Source organism: Prionailurus viverrinus, chromosome A2, assembly GCF_022837055.1.
Source record: "Prionailurus viverrinus isolate Anna chromosome A2, UM_Priviv_1.0, whole genome shotgun sequence".
Lineage (NCBI taxonomy): Eukaryota > Metazoa > Chordata > Mammalia > Carnivora > Felidae > Prionailurus > Prionailurus viverrinus.
The window spans coordinates 40,165,381-40,183,951 of NC_062562.1; positions in this window are offsets into that span (position 1 = coordinate 40,165,381).

Genomic DNA, 18,571 nt, shown 5'->3' on the forward strand with positions numbered 1-18,571 from the left:
GGGCACAGCTTGATCAATGTCCACCTCCCCACCCCCATTCTATTCTAGAGCAGGGCTACCGTATCCATCTTCTTTCCCACATATTTAACACTTAGTAGAGACTTAAAAATGCTGAACAAACTGCTCCCTCTTGCTACTCGATGTAAGTTTCTGCTTCTAAAATCCTAGGCACAGATTGGTGCTACCATGCAAGGTATTTGTATCACATTATTAATTAAATAGACTTCTGTGGCCTGTCATCATTTAGAACATCATTCCCATAACAAAATCTATCCTGAATTTTGAACTCCCACAGAAAGAGCTGGATCATTATCTGGTTGTGAACTGAGTGGCTTTTTTTTTTAACAGAAAAGGTCTGTGTGTGTGTGTGTGTGTGTGTGTGTGAGACAAATGTGATTCAAAACACTTGTGACCTTGTAGACATTTGGAGCTAGAAGGGAGCTTCTCTTTTATCCCACAAATACTGCTCCCCTGTCATGTAGAGAGCATAGAAGACAAGACATATGAAAAAGGACACAGGATCTAGCTCTTACCTTAGTGAATTCACAGGGCCCCAATGTTGCCAGCTGGATGAACTCACCATTTAGTTTTCATACTAAAACAAATGTATTAAGTATCGTATCCAATGCAAACTACACGGTATCAAAAGGGGACATGAAAGCTCAAACAAATTAGATGGCTTTCTTTTAAAAACATTTTTTTATTAATGTTTATTTATATTTGAAGGGGGAGGGGCAAGGGTGGGGGGGGAGACAGAATCCAAAGCTGACTCCAGGCTCTGAGCCATCAGCACAGAGCCTGATGTGGGGCTCAAACTCAAGAGTCATGAGATCATGACCTGAGCCAAAGCCAGATGCTTAACTGACTGAGTCATCCAGGTACCCCTAGATGACTTTCTAAATACATACGATGAAACGTACAGTTGCAGATGCTTGGTTATCCTTACAACCTAGTACCACAGAGAAAGGATTGGATCAAATGTCAGGAGGTGAGTGTTAACTCTGGTTCATTGAGTGACCTAGGTTTAAAGTCTGTGATTTCATATAAATGTGGATGTGTATGTATATGCAATTCAGTGAGGGTAAGCAAACTCCAAATTCTCTAAGATTTAACACTAAATGTGTTTCTTACTCTTGTCCAGTATAGATATCCATGTGGTCATTGGGTGCCCTCGTTCCTTCCACCTACTGGCTTTCCCCTACTTCAAGGCCTCTCCTAAGACCTGCCTCCATTCAGTGGATGGGGAGAAGAGAAGGGAAGCGAAGGTGTCCATGGAAGGTGTGTGTAGGCAGGACTGGGAATGCTTCCTTCCACCCACAGCCTCCCGGCTGTAATTCAGCCACAGGGCCACAATGACAGCAGGGGATTGTGGGGAGTGTGATCTACCTATGTTCTCAGGTAGGACAAGAATTAGGTTTTGTGTGCATCTAGCCGATCTATGCACGGATGTGTGTGTATGTATACACACACTTATGTACATAAAAATACAGGTGTATATACACACATACATTTATAAGTGCAGGAGAAAAAAAGATTAAGTTTAGCTGAGGAAAACAGAACATCAAAATAACGATGAAGTCTGTAAGCAAAAAATCTCTTTGTCCCTGAAGTAAAAAAGTCGGATTTATATCTAGTAGCACAAAGCTGATACCCTGGCTTCCAGGTCATTGAAGACTTAGGATTCTTTAATCTCCCTAGTCTATTGTCAGTAGGGCCTGGCCTCCCTGCTCACTTTGTGGACCAAGATGACCCCTGCAGAGCCAATCGGTCCAAGAGGAAAAGTGAAGGAAAGAGGGAAAGACCAAAAATTACCCCCCTCCTAATTTAGCCTTCTTTAGGACCTTTCTCAGAATCCCGTCCAAGTACTTTCTCTTACATTACAGCAACAATCCCTACATGCAAAGAAGATTTGTGAAATAAAGTCTTTCATAAGGTGTATGAATACACTGCTTTCCGGTGTATATTGTGAGATATCATTTCCCATCCACTAGGATGGCTAATGTCAAAAAAACGGACAATAACAAGTATAGATGAGGATATGGAGGAATTGGGACTCTCATGCACTGCTTGTGGCTTTGTAAAATGGAACAGCCACTCTGGAAAATTTGGCAGTTATGCAGAATGTTACACACTGGGTGACCAGATGACCCAGCAGTTCCACTCCTAGCTATATAACCAAGAGAACTGAAAATATACACTTGCATGTGAATGTTTATGGCAGCATTATTCATGATAGTCATAAAGTTTAAGCATCCCAAGTATCCATCAACTGATGAATGTGTAAGAAAAACTAATATATAATGGAATATCAGTCACCATAAAAAGGAATGATGTACAGATTCATGCTATAATATGGGTTACATTGAAAACGTTATTCTGAGCGAAAGAAGCCAAACACAAAAGACTACATAATTGTGTGATTCTATTTATATAGAATCTATAGAGACACAAATCAGATTAGTGCTTGTCAGAAGCTGAGAGAAGGAGAAATGGGATGGATATGGAATTTCTTTTTGAGGTGATGAAAATCTTCTAAAATTAATCTTACAGATGGTTACATAACTTTGTGAAGGTATTAAAAGCCACTGAATTGTATACTTTAAAAGGGTGAATTTTGGGGCCCCTGGGTAGTTCAGTCAGTTAAGTGTCTGGCTCTTGATTTTGGCTGAGGTCATGATTTCACAGTCCGTGAGTTTGAGGTCCACATCGGGCTTTGGGCTGATAGTGCAGAGCCTGCTTGGGATTCTCTCTCTCTCTCATTCTCTCTCTCTCTCTCTCTCTCTCTCTCTCTCCCTTTCTCTCTCCTTCTCTCTCTCTGTGCTCCCACTTTGTGTTTTCTCTCAAAATAAATAAATAAACTTAAAAAAACAAAAGGGTGAATTTCACAGTATGTGAAATGTATCTCATATACCAAATGTTCAATAAAGCTGTCATAAAAATACAAAAATATTAATAGCGTTCAGCTAATAAGGAATGGATATTAGATACACAGGGAGCACTCTGCATGTGTCTATATACATGCATAAGCTTTTTTTTCAAAATTATATTTATGAAAAAATGTTTTTTAATGTTTATTTTTGAGAGAGAGAGAGAGAGACAGACAGACAGAGCATGGGCAGAGGAGGGACAGAGAGAGAGGGAAACATAGAATCCGAAGCAGGCTCCAAGCTCTGAGCTGTCAGCACAGAGCCCAACACAGGCTGGAACTCATGAACCAGGCTGAACTAATGAGATCATGACCCGAGCTGAAGTTGAACGCTTAACCAATTGAGACACCCAGGCTCCCCTCAAAATTACATTTATTAAGCTATTATCTATATCTATTAAACTTGTATCTATTAAACTATTTTCTCATCTATGCCAAAAGCTGTATTTTAAGAAAATTATTGATTCGAATTGCATTAGAACTTGTTTTACCATCAACTTTCTGAAAGTCAATTCAACGTGACTCAGGCATTTAAAAAAAAGAAAGAAAAAAGACAAGGCCACATCAATGAAAAGTCCAGGAGGTAGAAATGGCTTCAGGCATCTGAATCCAGGTGCTAACATGAATGTGTTAAGAATCTGCTCTACTCTCCCCTGGACTGGCTTCCTTCTTAGGCAGGCACTCCCCACGTGATTAGACAGAAAACCCTTGCAACCCAGGTTTGCATAGCATGAGCTTATCAACCCCAGCAGAGAGAACATTCTCTTTCTAGTAGTTCCAATACATTTCCAAGGCATGCCTCTTGGGCTGCCTTAGGTCATTTGTCCATTCCTGAACCACAGAGTGGGGACAAACTCACCCAGACCACAAGAAATGAAGGCAGGGAAGTAGCAGTTCCCCAAAGGATGCAGGAATGGGCAAAAATACATGCCCACTAGAGTCTTATTACAGAAGTCATCACTCAGGGTGGAGGGAGAAACACTGTCTGTAAAATATATGCATAACCATTGTCTAGGGATGAATTTCAAAACAGCCAATCAGCTCACCTAACCATTATCAGTTTTACCCTCCCCGACTTGAAGCAATTGCCTGTGAAGGGAAAACATATACACATAATTATGGCCATTCAATAAATTCAAAACAGCTCCATGCAACAATGGACCCTCCTCCTTCAGCTAAATCACATGAAGGTACAGTTTCTAAAGTCGAACTTAAGCTTTTAAAGTTTAAAAGACACCTGTCGTGTATATCAGTGCTGGATCCCTAAGACCTATGACAGTGTTTGGCTCACATTTGGACACTCACAAAATATGTTGACTGTCTATGTAACTTACTCAAATATTTGTTGGTCCAGAAACATTTTGCAGGTTTCTAAATTCTCAGAGACTCTTGATTATTCCTAGCAGAAAAGAAAAGAATGTGATCTGAAGAGCGAATCCTTTGATCACATGGAACCCCCATTAAAAATAAGATGACTCAGTCATCACAGGGGTATCGGAGGGTAAAAATAAATCATAAAAAGGAATATTCATAAATGAAAACCAGAATCCCAACCTTCGCTAATAAACATGACATTTTCAATTTGCAAAATCTGTTTTTCCAATATTTAAGTTTCACTTTACAGTGTCGTCTTTAAAACAAGCAAGCTCTTTAACCTCCTTGCAGGTCAGGCCTGTGATCTAGGAACTCATTAATTGTAATTTTTCTCCTGGCACCTTCTCCATCACTCTCATTTACTCTGTCTGTAAAATGATGATAATAATAATCTGTGCTCACCTAACATTCGGTAATAATTGCTAATTAACTAATTTTTATATGTAGAAACCTGTGAAGACTTTACACAGGTGCTAAGTTATTATTTTAGGCTTGGTGGGGAGGGGGGAGAAGATCCGACTTTCTGTTTGCAAGTGTGATGGCTCACACTCTAATGCTGTCCACTCCATGAGGATACAGTATTATAAACTGCTTTCATGTATCATCCACTGCTGATTGATTTGACAAAACCCTCCAGTGTGATATCACTTTCTCTTGTCACCTTGGGTCTCAAATAGTCAGAGCTGTGCTCAGCGTGTTATCTATCAGGGCCTTTTTACAGCAAAACATAACCACTTTAATACTGGCGTCAACAGAGTCTGAGTTCAAATGATGTCGAGTTACAATTCTCGAACTAGTGATTTCCAGAGTGCCCCTTCCTCATCTAACATAGAACACACAATTGCTTTTCATTTACATACTATTTGATTGTATTAAAATAAAAAAGAGAGTTGCCCATGCCCTCTTTAAAAAGGAGAGAGAGATAGATGCTCATTGTTTAGGGGTTTTTCCCTTGCCTTTCCTTTTTATCATTTTTACAACAAAAGAATAAGTTCTTTTCATCTGGGAGGGCTTCAGGCAGAACATTTTTGAGATGTCAGCCAACCGAGAGAAACGTGACATTACCGTTCTTTGAAATCTTGTCTTGAAACTGTGGTTTTGGTACCCAGATCAACCCGGCATTTGGCAATGAAAAAGCTAAAACAAAACATTACTGAAAATAGTCCTACAATGGTATGGTGTTCCTAGGATAATCGTTTGTTATATTTTAACAAACGAAAGTCACTCAAACCTTTCGATCTATTTTCATTGCTGCACAGGAACAGACACGAAACATTTCACAAAGCTGGCCATGAGCTACTTGTTACAGGCGCAAAAAGCAATCATGGAAAAACCTTCAGCAATGGTAACATTTTTCTCTACAGGTAAAATGGAAAATGTGTCCAAATGCGGGCATACTCTCTGTAATTTTGGCAAATAGCACACTCAGTCTTGACAGTATACACAAAGCCTTAGAAGTTGAATCCAAAAAGATGAAAGAACTCGGAGGACAGTGAGTCAGTTTGTCATTGGTGGGAATCTCTGCAGTAACTTATAATTTATCCACGGGTTGTGTAAGCTTAAAGATGAAGATAAAGCCGCACTCAGAGAGCTCGCCGAGGGGTCTTTAAGTTCTGGGAAGTAAGTGAAATTGTGTTTCTAACTTCTGTAATACATGTTTTGATTTTGTTACTTCCAGAGGGCAGTAATTGACTAGCAAAAACAAGGACTACCCAGTTTGTAAACAGAATTGCCAGTGATAGTCCAAGAATTGCACACAACTCCAGGGACAGCAGCCCCCCTTACCTGAGGGGATAGGTTCCAAGATCCCCTCTCCCCCTGGGGGATGCCTGAAACCATGGATAGCTCTAAACCATGGATAGACTGTGGGGTTTTTTCCCTATACGTACATACCTATGATAAAATTAAATTTATAAATTAGGCACAGTCAGAGATTAACGATAACTAATAATAAAATAGAACAATTATAATAATATACTGTCATAAAAGTTATGGGAATGTGGTCTCTCTCTCCCTCAAAATATCTACTTGGACTCACCCTTCTTTTTTTTTTCTCATTAAAGAAAATGTTTATTTACTTTTGAGAGAGACAGAGAGACAGAGACAGAGCATGAGCAGGGGAAGGGCAGAGAGAGAGGGAGACACAGTATTCAAAGCAGGCTCCAGGCTCTGAGCTGGCAGCACAGAGCCCGACGCAGGGCCCACGAACTACGAGATCATGACCCAAGCGGAAGTCGGACACATGACTGACTGTGCCACCCAGGCACCCCTAGCCTTACCCTTCTTGTGACCTGAGATGATCAAATGTCTGTGGATGCCGTAAAGTGAGGTGAACAACGTAGGCATGGTGATGTAGCGTCAGGCTACCGTTGACCTTCTGACCATGCACCACAAGGAGGCTCACCTGCTTCCATGACCTTGGGTAACCGAAACCACAGAAAGCGAAACTGCAGGTAAGGGCGGGGTGGTGGGGGTGACTATCATAACAAAAACTTAGGAACGCCTTTTGGGAAAAGTCAAAAGAAGTTCCACACTTCGCCCTTTATTTGGGAATGGTAGAGTTTCTTCTTCATGCCAAAACCCCCACACATGGACTTCTGACCTTTTTGTTTTGTGGCAGTCGACAAAAATGAATTGAATTAAATAACATATACATATACACTTAATAGTAACACTGACCCTAAGTCGGTGAATAACACCATTCTACTCATTAGAAGGAGTTTCATCAAAGAAACAATACGAGTAATTGTGCTCCATCTTGGGTCTTGGCAAACGTTCTCTGTAAAGAACCAGGTAGTAAATATTGGCGGCACTGTGGTCCATGTCGTCTCTGTCACAAGTATTCAGCTGTAACGTTGTAGCACAAAAAAGCAGCTGTAGAAAATATGTAAATGAATGGCCGTGGCTGGATTCCAATAAAACTCTATTTTCCAAAGGGTTGGATTTCGCATGCAGGCCTTAGTTTGCCAACGGCTCTCACGTATGAATGCCCTGCCATTTGGGCAAGACAAAAATCAGCTCAACTCAAACCCATTAAGACCATCAGAGTGAGACAGAGGGATGTGGACTTTATACTAAATAGATGTTCCATTCATGTTGATACTTTGAATGAAGGGGACAGTGGAATATTATAAACTTGGGAATCAGAAAAACCTACATTCAATACCGCTTATTGGCTGTATGACCTTTGCAAGTCACTTACCTCAGTTTCTTCATCTGTGAAAGGGAGATGTTATTAGCGCCTGTTTCACAGGGTAGATGTAGATTTGAATGGCATACCGCTGAAATCAGGAAGCCTATGGAAAGTGTGTGGCACAACACCAGGCGTTTCCTGTGCGAGACAACATTAGGACTGAATTAATGACCATAAGGGGGGGGTCAGCATTCTAGTGGAATTGCATTGTCTGTGTTTCCTGAAGTTATCATCTACAAACCGGGCCCAAATTCTCTGCCTGCAATTCGAGGACCCAAATGCCTTTGTATACAGACTCTGAATATGGAGTGATGGACTAATACCCAAAAGGAGTTTTGCTGACACATGTCACCAGAAAGGAATTAGAGGAAGAAAAGTCCCTATCAGAGCTACCTGTGAATCATCACTCTCTTGGCGTTATTTATTATTCTGCGAATTAACCAGTGAGTCCCCACAACAATTTTACCAACCCAAGACATAAATGAACATCAGAAGAATGTGAGGTCCTGTCTCTATAAAAAAAAATGGTGGCAATAGTCATTAAGGCAATCCCTTGAAAGCAAACAGCTGGATGGCACTGTCTTTCAAGGATAAATGTGTCCACAGGGCTAAGTGTAAAAACCAAAGTATCTTTGCCACAGCTCTGTGGCGAGAATAACAGTGAAGATGCCTTCATTACCGGATGCGCATTTCAAACATACCAGGGAGACACTTGTTCCTCCTTTGTTCACAGGGATGAGAGACAGAAACTAGAGAGATATTTTATTGAAGAAAGCATAAGGTCAAGTCTTATTCTCCCCTCTATATCCCCCAGATTGAGCACAGTCCTGGGTATACAATAGCCGCTCAATAAATGCCCAGGACACTCTGGACTGACAGAAGAGAAAGTGCAGTGGCTTTCTCAGGCTTCCAACGGCACGGACACACGGGCTGGAGCAGTGTACTATTCAAAGCCCTTGTGCTGCACTGTGGGGCATATTGGAGACAGTAACCGATTGCATCATATTATATGCTTGGCATAATTATACTGCAGGCTTTTGTCTCCTTTGGTGCCAGTCAGTCTCAAAACACATGCCGCTTCCTCGCTTTGCTTATGTAAAGTGCTGGGGTTGCCCACTTGTTACAATTGGGATTTGTGAACTCTGTGTCCACGGTCTGAGTCACCGCAGCCTGGAGGCTCATGCTTGGGAGAACGGGGATGGCTTTTCCCCAGAGAAGATGGTCAACAATGGGCATTTCTGTCCGGGAAGAAAAAGAGGAAAGTGGCAGACACGGACTGCTTGGGGCCAGATCAGATGGAAACTGTTGATCAAGTTCACCTTTCATTTTTTAAAACATTAATAATCAAGCTGCTTTCCCCCCTCAGTTTTAAAAAGGGAACTCGATCTGAGGAGAGTTACAGGCTCTCCCCTCTAAATCTCCCTCCCATCCATTTACTTCAAGTCTTTGCCACCCTCCTCATCCAAGCCACCAACTCCCTTACCTGGACGATTGCAATAGTTTCCAAAGTTGTCTCTCTACATCCCAGCACACCCCTTTCCATTTCCACATCACTGCCAGAGTGATCTTTTTAAGATGGAAAAATGGTTCTGAACCACTGCTGCTTATAAACATTCAATAGTTTCCCATTTCTTTTAAGAGAAAGAATTGTAACTCTATACCTCGCTTCTCAGGCTGGGCATGATCTCACCCTGCCTCTCTTGCCAGCCTCATTTTGTGCTTCTCTCTTAGTTCTGTGCTGCAGCAAATGCAGGCATTCCCAATTGTCCCTTGGTATCCATTTTCCCTTGTGTTTAAAGAGAGAGAAAAAAAAAAGCTGGGTTTCCCCAGGGCCCACGACTACCCAGCCAAGAGCTACTTTTCTAGTTTTTCTGAGTTCTGGAGAGTAGAACAGAAGGCGAAGTGATATTGTCCCTCAAAAGGAAATAAGCCTGCTCCCCGTATCCTTGCTTTCCCCTCCTACTGGTCAACAAGCAGGCTAAGCACATAGGACCAGGGGAGGATATCCCGTAGGCCAAGCCCAGCGTATCACGATCATGTCAGTAAAGTATGGTTGGAACATAGCCACATCCATGGACTTAGGCATTGTCCGTGGCTGCTTTCACACCACAATGTCAGAGTTGAGAAGCAACAGAGACCATACGAGCTGCAAAGACAAAATATTGCCAGTCTGGTCCTCTATAGAGAAGTTTGCCAACCTGTGCCCGAGGGGTACAGAGCAACAAGACAGAAGGGGCCCGGGTTCATGGCCTTATAGAGCTGACATATCAGCTGACTCACTCCATTTGGGCTGATAAATATAAAAAATAAATCTGTCCTGTTGCATCTTTGGTATCTGGGGCTTCTGTTGGAGAGGTCTTCAACCTGAGCATTACTGAGGTTTTGGGTAGGAGAATTCTTTGTTTTCGGAGGCTGTGTTGTGCGTCGTAGGATGTTAAACAGCAGTCCTGGAATGTACTCACTAGATGCCAGTAGCATCCATTGCCCAAGTTGTAACAACTATAAATATCTCCAGACATTGCCAAATATCTCTTGGTGGATAGAAATTACTTCTAACTGAGAAGCATCGTGTTAGAGCAACTTCACCAGCTATGCTAAGCGTCTCTCTTTCTCCTCAAACCTTCCAGAACCCCTCCCCCACTGCCAGGAAGTCCCCCCACTGCTATCCCTAGCAGAAATGCTGTGATCCACTTCTCATCTGGTTATCTCTCACGTAACTTTCATGTGTCAGCTTCAACATCACTTCCTCACAACCCTCCACTGATCCTCCCACTAAAGAATGCTCTGAAAGTCACCTGTAGTGTCCCTAGGCAACAATATTGTGATTATTGATATATTGTCATTCATAGACACACATAATAAATAAGTGGTTCTTAACTGGCTTACTCATGGGACATTGTAATTTTGTAGGAAAGCAGAGGACCAGTAACTGTAGAGGAGGCAAACCTGAGTCTTGCCATGGTCCTGCCTGGGGGCACTGGGTCCATATTGCTGGTTATAGAATAAGGAAGAAGCAGCCAGGGAGAAATGGGGTCTCTGTACTTCCCAGCTCTAGAATTCCCATAAACCAAGGGACCTGCCTTCCTTCCGTAGCAGCCAAAACATCTGCTAAAGTTAGTGCATTTCTGTATTTCAGAGCAACATATGGATTTCTACTTTGCCTTTGGTTGTGAAATCACTTGCATTTTAACCCTGTCCTTTTCGGCCTGTGAAGCTGTATGTGATATGATTTATTAACCCTGGACTATACTCTTTTAAGTTAAAGATAATCCCTACAATCACATCTTAAATTCACGTGCAGATAAATATGTGCCCCCTACATTCTCCAGCCCCTCCATTTATCCTAATTGAGAGGCTAAACCTTCAGATAGATCTAGATGCTTCCTTAGCACAAGCCATTAAGAGATGTGTGTGGCCTACCTAAGTCCTTTATATTTTTCTCTCTGTTCAGTTAGAGTTTGTCTTCTCTCTCAATCCCTCTCTTTAGACTTCTGCACTTTCACATCCAGAATCTTTTTCTCAAGATCCTTAGCATTCTGTAAGTGAACTTATATACTGTTGAAAATAAGGGCACTCTCTTCATCCTCTCTTAGAAGAACATACACACTAGTCGTGTGCACATGTGCATGTAATGGTTGCAAGAGATATTTGACCACCATACCAAAGGCATGTCTTTTATAGCAGATCTGGTTTTAAGACTGAGTTCCACCAGTTATTAGGATGCCAGTACATCTGTGAACAGTTGTATAAGCTCTGAACCTTGGTTTCCTCATCTTTTAAATGGGTCTAGTATTGCTTGCCTGAAGGTATGCAGGATTAAGGAACACAGTGCCTTGCACATAGTAGGTGTTCAAAGAATATTCTTTCTTTCTTTCTTTCTTTCTTTTTTTCTTTCTTTCTTTCTTTCTTGAGAGTTGGGGAGGCGGTAGATGGAGAAAGAGAGAGAGAGAGAGAGAAGTAGGCTCCACACTCGGTGCAAAGCCTGACATAGAGTTTGATCCCACAACCTGGGGATCGTGACCTGAGGGGAAACCAAGAGCTGGATGCTCAACCAACTGAGCCACCCAGGTGCCCCAGAATATAAGCTATTTCTATGATCCATCCATTCCGTTTTTACCAGAATCCCTGAGACAGGTCACAGACCTTGAGATAACCAGCTGATTCATGGAACGGACAGTGACTGTGCTCTGCTAACCAGACCATAGGGGACTTCATCACTTTACCTTGATTCAAATATCTGAGGGACCCCCGGCAGACATTGTAAGGGAGCCCCTGACAGACATTGTAAGACACTTCTAAGAGCACATGAGGTAAGCAATACCCTTGCATCTTGACACTTGCACATCTGTGACGTGTCACTGTATGCATGCATGAACAAGCACATGTATGCAAACTCATGCCTGTGCTAATATAGACACAAAAATACCACCTGCACACCCTCCACTGAACCTTTGTATCTTGCTCGAGAAATCTTCAGGCTTGCCTCTCTCTCTCCCCTCTCCTCTTCTCTGAAGGTTGTGTAGGGTCATGGATATATGGATGGAAGGTGTACATAATGGCTAAGAAAAAGCCACAGAATAAGGAGAGGGCAGGACAAATTGTGGATTACATCAGAGTGAGGATGAGCTGGAAAGATAGGAATATGAAAAAAGTGTCATATTTTTTAATATTTTGAGAGAGAGAGGGAAAGAAAGAGAGAGAGTGAGCAGGAGAGAGGGGCAGAGGGAGAGGACAGAATCCCAAACAGGGTCCACCCTCAGTGTGGAGACCGACACAGGGCTCGATCCCACAACCTGGGGAAAACAACCTGAGGTGAAATCAAGAGTCAGATGCTGAACCAACTGAGCTACCCAGGTGCCCCAAACAAAGTGTCAGGGTATCTCAAGATGTAAATAATCAAACTAAGAGAACTAAACATTCAGGAATTTTATACTTAGTTGCCATTTACTTGGCACTTACTCTATAACAAAAGTTTAGCAACGAATGTACAAATTATTCACAACAACTCTAACACGGTAGATGCTATTACCTCCGTTTGACAGATGAGGAACTTGAGGCCCAGATTTGCCCAAGACTTCCTGTGGACCTGTGAGTGACGGAGCGGAATTTCTAACTCCTGAGTGCTTGATGCCAAACCCTAAACTCACCAGGGGTAGAGCAAGGTCCCAAGGATTCCACACAGTGAGAAGGCTGAAAATCCTTGAGGTAGCAGGCACTGGCACCCACCCCAAATCCATTTTCCCATCCAGGCCATGACAATATGGCGGGGACATGGCTGCCCAGCCAGGGATAACACTCGTAGCACCGCTTGCATTGAGATGGACCTTGTCACTCATATTCACTAATGGAGTAGATGCGGCCTGTGTCCCCTCAGAGCCAACATTTTTAAGAGGCAGGGGTGCCTCCTTCATGTTCTTTTTTCCCCTCCCTCTAGCTGGATTCCCCAGGCAACCAACAGTGAAGGATGACTGAACTTGGAGACGGAAGGAATCTGGGTCTCTCAATTACCATGTGGAAGCAAGGGAAGCGACAGGCCACCCTCCCTCAGGACACTTCCGTAAGCTAAGCTAAGCAAGAAAACCACTTGTATTGTGATTATGCCATTATCATTTTTAGGTCTTCCTGGTCACAGCCCTTGTACTATCTTAACTCCTACAACTTCTTTCTTTGCCGTGAACAACAAAAATTGCCCCTTGTTGGTCTAAGAAGATAAAAAAAAAAAAAGCCCCCCAACAGCATAAGCAAATGTTAAATGAATCCCAGCTCCAGGAAATAAACATCTCCATAATTTGGAGACAAAACTCATTCAAACATCACTTATGAGACACAGCTATTATTTAGAACTATTTAGAACTGTTTATACTCTCTCCTCTTCCCTTCCGATAAAGCAAACACAGTGAGATACAGAAAATGGGAATAGATAGCAGACGATGTTCATAATATTTCAAACTCTGAAAGGTGTTCTGACGACTAAAATATCTCAAATTAATAATGGGAGAGGAGAGTGAAGTATTTACTTAAAAAAAAAATCGTTAACTTCTTTTTCCTCTGGCCTGAAATGGTTTCTCCTCATTTTCTTCAGTCACACTTTATTCAGTGGAGTGTCTGGCTTTCTGAGCCAGCTTGTCTTATGAATTTTCCAGGTGGTTTGAAATGCAGAGTAATTAAGTGACTCCTGCAAGGTTGCATACAAAGAGCTGCAGCCTTGAATCTGCAGCCTCCTCTCCTGGCCTCTGGGCTTTCCTCCTCCAGGCACCCCACCCTCCATGCACAAAACCAAGCAGAGATGAGGTCTTTTTTTTTTTTTTTTTTTTTTTTGCAGAAACAAGCGCAAAAACCTCCTTTTTAAGCTTCACATTGACGTACTTACTCACCATTCCTAAACTATTGCATCTTAAAAAGTTCGGAAATTCATATTTGGTATGCCAAATCCCGAAAGCCTAGAGATGAAAAACTACCTTAGTGGGAGTTTGTGCCTGTTGAATATGTCCAGACACCTGGAAATAAACTCTCTGCTTTTCTCTCTGCTCCACACTTCATACTTCGTGCTCTAGCGGAGAAAGGGAAAGTGCATGGAATTAAAATGCAGACACGGCACCCGGTTACAGCCCCCCTGTGGTTCTGGCTTTATGCTTTTGTACAACAGGCTCAAACAGAGACAATAGCTAGTACACGAGCCTAATTATTCTGTGTGTGCAAGCCACAGTCTGGACCTGGGTTTGATTTAGTGCTTTTCAATAGAACTTAGAGAAGATGGTTAAGACTTATTGCCACAATTGCGGTTTCCAAGCTGTCACACCCACACAGAAATGCTGGGTCAGGCTCCACTGTTTAAAGCTACAAATATTTCACCTAGGTCCACACCCTTTCCTGCTAAGCTTAGAAATGGGTTTATAAGTTTTGTCTTGTAAACTTCTCTTAAGGTCCTTACATTTAAAGGCTTCTTATTAGGGCCCAGGTCCCTAACCCTGATAGACTTCTCAGCCATTGACCTTGTTCAGTGGTCAAGGGAAAGCTGTGAAGGTGAATTTGTACAACGTGATGTCACCCTGTTCCTTTAAGAATTCCGAGAGTGACCGCTTCCGTAAACAGCCACCCTCATATCTCTGACTTCTCCTACATCTACCCATTTACATCCTTCCTTTTGAGGGTAGGAATTTGACTTTTTAGTTTTGACCTCTTAATTTGGGGGTCATCCATCAATGGTCCACCCTCATCAGTACCCACAACTACCTTTGACACATATGGCCATCAACTAAAGGTAAGTCAACTTTTTAAAAAAGTATGTATTTATTTTGCGTGGGAGAGGGGCAGAAAGAGGAGAGAATCCTAAACAGGCTCCAAACTCCTCAAGAGTTCATGATCAGAGCCGGTATCAAAGGTTGGGCGCTCATCTGACTGAGCCAACCATGCACCCCAAGTTAACTCAACTTTTATGTTGATTGTCTGATGGGACAAATGGAAATATCAGATGTCTATATGAGTCAGTATATTTTAGAGACAGAAGTGATCTCTAAGTATGGCTGTTGCTCTCCCTGGTCCAGCACCAATATCCTCTTCTGAAAGTGGTTCTCTGATCTTTCTTCTGAGGTCTTGTACACCCCCTGTTTTTAGGCCAAGGTATAATGCACATCTCTTGGATTCAGGGATTGGTAGGGGACCCAGCTTGGCCAATCAGCATATTCTGGGCATAATGTTGACACATGACCCCAGTGCCATAGACTGAGTGGTTGTGTACCCCCTAGGAATCCATATATGTGATAGTATTAGGAAATAGGGTGTTTGGGAGGCAATTAGGTCATAAGGGCAGAGCCCTCATGAATGGGATTAGTGCCATTATAAAAGAGACCCCACAGAGCTCCCTTGCCCCTTCCATCATATGAAGTGATAGCAAAAGTGTGGTCATCCAGGAAGTGGGGCCTGCTCAGACACCAAATCTACTGGTGCCATGATCCTGGACTTCCCAACTCCATAACTGTGAGAAACAATTATTTGTTGTTTATAGGTCACCCAGTGTGTATTATTTTATTGTAGCAGCCCAAATGGACTAAGATACTAAGGTAGTACAATCAGAAGAAATCCATGAAGTTTTCTAGGATTATTGCAATGGATAAGTTCTCTTTAACATAGGCTATGCTAACAGGAGGATGTAAGTCTGGCCCTGTTGGGCACCAAGGAGAGAGAGCTGGCCTAGAATGAAACCAACATGGAGGAAAAGAGATCCAAGAAACAAGGCATGACTGTGTTCTGGTGACACATATGACCTGGATCCATCTGTGCCTGAAAACATACTGATTGTTGGCCTTAAGCATGTTTGAACCAATAACTCCTTTTTTTTTTTTTTTTCTTAATACAATTTGACTAGCATTTCTGTTGGGGTGACCAGAAGAGTTGAAAACAAGTTAAAAGAAGGCCAGTGTGACTATATTCAATGATTTTCAACGTGTAAGCTATAGAGTTTTAAGTAATAAAACTAAGATTCACTGGGCTCCTTTCTTTAGTCTTCATCTATTGCCTCATTCGCTCATAGGACTTCAAATATCTTTTGTACTATGTTGTCCAGTTTTGCCTGGGTGCCTCATACTACCTTAGTTATTTCCTGATGCTCAGAGACATGTCAAATGTCACATTTCCAAAATCGAATTCTTGATTGCTCCTCCCAAACACCCTCTTTTCTTGATCACCCTCATGTCAGTAAAGGCCACCATCTTGTGTTCAGTTTGTCCAAGCCAGAAACTGGAGACAGGACTGTGCTTTCTCCCTGCCCTTCACCTTGCATGTTCAGGCCATCAGGATGTCCCATCTGTTGTACGTCTTCAATGGGCGTCAAATCAGCACCTTTCCTCCATCTCTGCAACCTCCAGTGTAGCTCGAGGATCATCACCTCTGTCCCGGGTCACCAGAGCGGCATCTGTCTATCATCTGATTCGTTCACAGTCACTTTCAAATCCGCGCTCTATGCGACAGCCATCAAAAGTCAATTTAATTGTATCATGCCCTACCTCTGCCCAAGATACTTTGCTTCGCGGTAGACATAGAATTAACACCTCACTGTGGTCTAAAGGGGCTCTGTATGCTCTGACCTCATCTAGTGTCATTGTGTAGCCACTCAACTACCAATACCCATCCCCACAAAGTTTTTCTTGCTTTCTAGAACACAGACGGGCCACTTCAGGGTAAGCTTGTGGTGATGCTCCTTCTGCCAAGCGTGCTTGCTCTTCCTCAGTTCTTCACGTGCTTTTGAGCTTTCTGTCGTGTGGTTTCCAGCTTGAATATCAGGCCATTCTGTGAAGAGGTCATTCTCCTCTCAAGACTCCATTTGCTTCCTTCATATACTTCCACAATTTGAAAATACTTACTTATTGGTTTACTTACATACTACATGTCTTGCCACTTGACCGAACTCCATACAGGCACATGGTAAGCACCTGATAAATATAAGTGAATGAAACAAGTCCTGTGAATCCATCTGCAGACAAGCCATTTTCCAGAGACAGAATAAATAACATGTTGCACACACATGGGCTCTTTGTCAAGTGTTTGCAGATGCTATAGTGTGTACCAAAACTCAAGTACCTTTACGACGTTAGTGAGGTGATATTGGCTTTTTTTTTCTTTTTTTTGGGGGGGTCTTGAGGTATTTTCTAAATTCATCGTTCCTTTACATGAAAATTTCCACCTCCAGACCACCATGCCCTGGTGATTTGTACAAGCTTATTCTCTAGCACTCTCCCATGCTTTTGAAAGTTAAAAATTGATCTTATTAGGGCTTTCATGGTGCAAAGTTCTAATCTGGGCGTTGCTGAAAATGAGGAGATGTGTTCTCAGGAAATAAAACAATGACAGATTTTGTGAGAAAGTATAATAGACCATAAACCTGAATGGAAGCTAAACACTGTTTCAGTGCTAATTCATTCACACCACTCCCCACTACCTTCATCAGGCTGCATTACTTATTCAAAGATGATTAGTAAGAAAAAGGTGTACATGGAGCTTATGCATAAAAACTGGAAAAATAAATGGGTGCCTGGGTGGCTCAGTCACTTAAGTGTCTGACTTCGGCTCAAGTCTTGGTCTCACTGGGTTGACAGTGCAGAACCTGCTTGGGATTCTCTCTCTCTCTCTCTCTCTCTCTCTCTCTCTGCCCCTCCTCTGCTCATGCTCTCTCGCTCTCAGAATAAACTGAAAAAAAAAAAAAACCCTGAAAAAATAGTATAAACAAGAACTGTATTATATAGATACGTATCTTTATGTAAAAAGAATAAGATGAAATATATAAAAGATGACAGAAATAATCTCCAAGGAATTATATATATATGATATAATCTCACTAAGAAAATATTTAAAATAAGAGATATGAAGATTCGAAGGAGAGGTGCTAAGACAACAAAGGGTGATAAGTGGGTTGGGAAAGAAATGAAAGAGAAAAAAAGGCAGAGTGAAATTCATAGTAGACGGAACAAAAAACCCAATCATAACTCCAAACTGATGACTGAAGGACTGAAGAAATCCTGCTAAATACAATGAAATATAATAAAGATCTAAACATGGTTATAGAAAGGATGATAAGTACGGGAGGTACAACTTATAGGTAACCAGAATTGCTGAAGATTAGTAATAAATGCGGTGAAAAAATACATGTAAAGACTCTTGAAATACATTTCATTTGGAGACAGAAGGGCACACCACATCCTTGAGAAAAGGGATAGATTACAAGGAACAGAAGATACAAACAAGGAACAGAAGAACATTAACTGGGAGCAGTTAATGTTATTTCAATTTTTTAAAAGCAAAAAAATTTTGAATGTTTTTCACAAAGAATATTCCTGTTTTTTAAACAAGAAAAATGAGGGGCACCTGGTTGACTCAGTTGATTAAGCATCGGACTTCGGCTCAGGGCACGATCTCATGGTTTGTGAGTTGGAGCCCTGCATTGTGCTCGCTATAAGGAGCTTGCTTCAGATCCTCTGTCTCCCTTTCTCTCTCTGCCCTTCCCCACTGCTGTGGGCTCGCTCTCTCTCTCTCTCTCTCAAAAACATATAAACATTAAAAATAAATAAAGAAAATAATTCTATCTT